Raw genomic sequence first — 5,303 nt, forward strand, 5'->3', positions numbered from 1 at the left:
TAGTAAAGATAGGACTAACTGGACCAGTGCCTCTTAACATTCTGAGAATTATGTCTTTTTCTGTTTTGACAGAATGAAAGTTGAAGGAATTCAGGTCAGTGTGATCGTGAGGCTTTGCCCTCTGTTCACCCTTAACTGTAGTTTTAAGATTGGAGAAAACTGTAAGTGCATCAGGAAAATTTAAAGTTCAGTTAATTATTTAACTGATCCCTGTCCAAACACTTATTCAGTGAGCCCACACATGTCCCAGGCATTGTACTAGGCTTTGGGGATACCAAGTTTAATTGACCTGGTCCCACCTCTCAAGGAGGCCACAGTTCCAGAATTAGTCTCTGTATAATACAGGATAGACAAGTTGTACAATGTCTAGAGACTGGATGTGTGCTGGGGGTGGGCAGTGCAGTTAGTGGAAGAAGGAGGGGTTATAGGAACAACTTGTGACAATTCCCACCTCAGCAAAGTCAGTTTAATGACTCAGATCTGTAATCGATAAATGTTGTTTTGGAAAAATAGCTCCTTGCTCCTAGAGTCTCCTGCTCCCTTTAAGGAGTTAATTTGCCTCATCTCTCAGGAGTGAGAGATGGACAAAAAGCAGAGTGGAACTTGGAAACAAAAAGAGAAAGATCAATTTATTTAAGCCTAAAATCATGCTTTTAAACCATGGACCCCTGTGCAGAGATATTATGGGTCTAAATATTATTGTACTATATATCTAAAGGTTGGGGTTACTTTTAGTTTAATGACAAAATCTATGTTTTTAAAGGTCAGCCAATGAATTAAACATGTGTGTGGTAGATTTTTGCATTGCTCTACCATTTCAAAGATACAATCCAGTGGAGAAGGCGATGTGCCTGCTGTACAATGAAATCAGGTTGAAATCAGGTTTTGTTATCTAGTAGGCTTTCTTGAAAATTTATGAGGTTGAAAAGGAGAAAAAAGTCAATTTTGTTTTTAGCAGTAAGTGTGGGCAGTAGTTTAACACAATTACAAAACCGTCACCCTCAAAATAAAAACATGCATTTAACCACGGCAAAAATTACAGTTAACAATGTGCGGGCTCATTGAAACAACGAGAAACACATTGTTACAGAATCACATTGATCTGTAAATTAAATGCAGCTCTTTGAACTGAAGCCCACTGAGCAGTTGGAGGGGGCTGTGTGAGGAAGACCTGTCTCTTTTGAGTGTGTAGGGAAGTGGACAAGGAGAGAAGCCTTGACACCCGCAAACCTAAAGAAACCAGAATTGTGGTAAACGCTAGGTTGTAAAGGTCTGACAAAAAAATGATTATTAGTGACTCGTCTGTTAGCGACCAAGAAAATGAAGAAAGCTCACTTGAACAATATCAGGTGGTTTGAAAATATAGGATAATGTCAGAATAGTTTCAGATATTAACAATATTCTTGTTTAATAGCCTTGTTAAAGATCGACGGACATTACATTCAGAGCTGATATGAGGTTTTTTTTTTTTTTTAAATTACGATGACCACAAAGAACAAAGATTTGCCAGCTTAGAAACATGATAGAAAGACAAAAACCAAGGCCTAACCTGGACAGGTTTGCAATGAATACCATAGATGGGAATAGAATGCTTGTAGATATTGAGTGGTAAGGAAATAAATATAGGTAATATTTTCCTCTATCTGGCCCCTGCTAATTCCATTTCTCAACAAAAACAACAGTGAAAACAACCACAGCAATAAAAAGGATTTAGGGATGGCTCATTAAAATATGCAGGAGGGCAACATTGAAATGCAAGAAAAATAAAATCCAAATAGTACATCCACTGTATAAGAGTATTAGAGAATGTTTGTACAAAAGGCATCACGCCTAAAACAGTGCTTGGAGCAGAGGGTTGGTCTACAATACAAAGTATGGGAACTCAAGGGAGGCTCTTCATTAGCATTTATAAGAACAGTTTGATAAAAGACTGACTGCAGGGATTATCTGGATCTGGACTATTGTTAGTTTTCAAGGGGTCAGAGAGTGAATTCAGCTAGAAGGAGTGGGCTATTCCCTCAAATAGGCTGTACCTAAAAAGGATTATCAGCAATTTTCACCTCATTTGTGTGAGAGTCATAGCAATGAAGAAATTTCCCCTCATGAAATGTCAAACCTTTTCCAAGCATACTATTTTAATTATCACGGTCTAAGTTTCCCCCTAAGAGCAGATCCCTGTCCTCAGGGAGTTAACATTCCAATACGGCCACTTTAAGGAGGAAAACACTGGCTATATTTTGAAGTACCTAAACAGTAGTAGACAAATAGTTTGCAATGGCCAATTCTTTGTGTAGGGGGGTCGGCAACAAAAGCATGGAGTTCCCAGAGCAAATTGGTACTCTTTCTTTGAGGTAAAGTGCTCCTATGTTTAAGGTAAATTACCTCTTCCAGGAAGACCATTTTGCTCTCTAAAGAAGTAATTTAGTTCAAAGGGGTACCAATTCAATATCATTAAGCTTTTCAGAGCTACATTTTGTATTATAAGCAAATCCTGGATAAGGTAATTTGCCTCAATTAGATGATCACTTTGAATCCAGGAGGGACTATATTTTACTTACCTTACTCATAGTCATCAATTTTCTTCTGATTGCCCAGGTGTGTATGGAAATGTGTTATGTATTATATACAAGATTAATAAAATAAGACGTGATCCCTTGTTCAAAATAGCATATGTTCGACAGTACCTTAGCACATGTCCCAGTTACTGTTAAACTTGGATTAAGTCCTCAGGACTTACACCCTGGTCTGTTGAGAATATACAAAATGTGGTCCTTCATTAAAAGGAGTTTATAAAGTTTTTATTTTTGACAGGAAGGCACCTGGGGTAGACAACAGAACAGACCTGGTCTAACTTTCATGGATGTGGTAAGGACTGACTTTTTAACAACTATGAAAGTGCTTTAAATATTAAGCCTTATGGAACCGCTAATTACATTTATTATTTAAAAGGCATAATGGGAAGAAATAAAGCCAAGAAAAAGCATGGGAAAATACCTAGAGTTAGTGCCAAATATCAGGTCCTCTGATGGCTAAAGAGTAGGTGAAAGTTACTGGTAGAAAATCTATTACTGCAGTGACTTAAAATGGGAATACAGGAAATGTGCTGGAGGAAAGTGAAAATCATTCAGATGCCACAATTTAAACATTAGGCAATGACCAGCTGGCCACCCTCTTGCCTCCCTGGTTCATAACCTGTCAATAAATCACACATTAATCAACACTTACTGTGCTTTGCCTATAGAACGATCAAAGTAGTCCTGTTGTTCTTTTCACAGCCCTTCTTACTTAGGGTGCATCACTGCACCTGAACTGCAAACGGATGGAACTCTACTTTGTTTGCTTGTAACCCAAGTCACTTGTCAAACTTACTGTAGACTTCCATATATTGCAAATCTGGTGTTGTAAAAATTGAGATGGTAGAATAAATTGTTTCAAAGCAAAATAATATTGGTTTTGTTATTTAGCAACACAGTATACCTAAGACATTTTCTACTCTAAGAAACAGAATTGACTTCAACTGATATCCACCAACAACCAAACAACTCACCACCACAACAAAATCATACCTAGCTGTGTTTTCATTTGGCCTTATTTAGCTTACGCAGTATCTTAAATGCATTTAGGAAACTAGACAAAGAGAAAAATCTTTTTGATGCCTGAGTTTTTAAAAAATTGTTTCACTCTATGGTGTTATATACCTTGGCAACAATCATTTTGGTAACCTAATCACACAATCACACATGTTCACTGTTGCTGTGTTATAAGGTAACTAAGGAGAACTGAGTGGCGGCTGGAGATGCCTGACACTTTGGTCTGAGGAGCGGCCATTGGCTCGATGGGGGGTGGGCCAGGGATGGCTTACACCTGGGCTGGACTACTGGACACCACATAGCAGAAGTGGACGTCTAAGGCAAACCAAGAAGGACACACTGAGCAACCAAGAGTGTCTGTTGTATACCTGAAACAATCTCAGCAGCAGCAAGTACCTGTGGTAGATTTCTAGGTAGAACTGAGACAAGCTTTCTTAGCTGAGACACCAAGAGGTGGTTAAAGCAGTATTGAAACATCATGGTATCTGATTCGAACGGGCAAAACTAGCTTGACAATGTGTCAATGTATATAAATAAGCTGACAATGTAATAAAGATATTATCCATGAAAAAAAAAAGGTAACTAAGAATTTTCAAATGTGCTTTTTAAGCTTTGTTAGAGATACATTTGCTGATAGCAGACATCTTTATTTCTGAAAATAGGGAATTATCTTCATGAAAATAAATTAACCTAATTTCAGTACTCCTTTTATGGAAAAGTTCAAGGGCCTATGACCCAGAGATCTTGGCATAGAAAGATACTTTAAATTTATTTGTGTAGCTGATTTCTTGGCAGTTCTAACTGAACCCAGATTTAAAATACAATTGATTCTTGTTATTTGCAGTAGTTATGTTTTATAAAGTATTGAACTATTGCTCCTAGGGGAAATGCAAGGTTAGGTTCCTGTGAGCCTTTGGTCACAACATTTTCATCAACTTATCAATATATAACCTTGTTTTATGTGTGTTTCTGTTTAAATACACCTTATTTAATATATTTTGTTAACTCATTAACATTAGGCTCATAGCCAACAGCACTCATGCCTGAATGATGCTTACCTAGCACATGTATTTTCTTTGTAAGTCACATTACAGCCTTTTTGAGCTTAGAAACACTTGACAGCACTTCAGCATTAGGCTTGGGGGCCATTTGAAACAGGAAAATCACCAACAAAAAGCACAAAAAATGTAGCACCAAATAGACTGAACAAAGGACAGTTGTTTACAGTATGAGAGCTGAAATAAGAAAGCCAAGTGCGGCCTTGTTTGACTTCAGCGGGGAACCTGCACACTGGCGACTCAAATTTTTTTTCACTGCACAAGTCCGCAAATGACAGAAAATGCACAGCGTGAGTTGAATTTGAGTTATGATTTACAAATAAATTTTAGCAGGGAAACAAATTCACAAATGTGCAATCTACAAATAATGAGGAGCGATATTGCCTATTATGCAGTGACTAATTTTTATACTTCTGTTTTAAAATGATTAAGTTATTCTGTACTTGCCAAGAATAAATTGTTTAGAAATACATAGAATTTTGCTTAAGTTTCAAATTTCACCCTTGGCCATTCATTTCAGAAAATCAATTTGAAGAAAAGTTTGATTTTCCCTCAATTTAGTCGAACATTGTAGTTATTTCAGCAGTTATAATCAGAAGCTCAATAGCTGAGATTATAAATCACAAAGATACATGGAAAGGCAATAACAGGAAGA

The 5,303-nt window shown here is 37.1% G+C and overlaps 1 pseudogene; it reads left to right on the forward strand.

Annotated features, from left to right (window-relative positions):
* The first annotated feature begins 1,519 nt into the window (after positions 1 to 1,519).
* Positions 1,520 to 4,051, forward strand: LOC103018943 (SNRPN upstream reading frame protein-like; annotated as a pseudogene).
* Positions 4,052 to 5,303: the final 1,252 nt, after the last annotated feature.

This window comes from Balaenoptera acutorostrata, chromosome X (assembly GCF_949987535.1).
Source record: "Balaenoptera acutorostrata chromosome X, mBalAcu1.1, whole genome shotgun sequence".
Lineage (NCBI taxonomy): Eukaryota > Metazoa > Chordata > Mammalia > Artiodactyla > Balaenopteridae > Balaenoptera > Balaenoptera acutorostrata.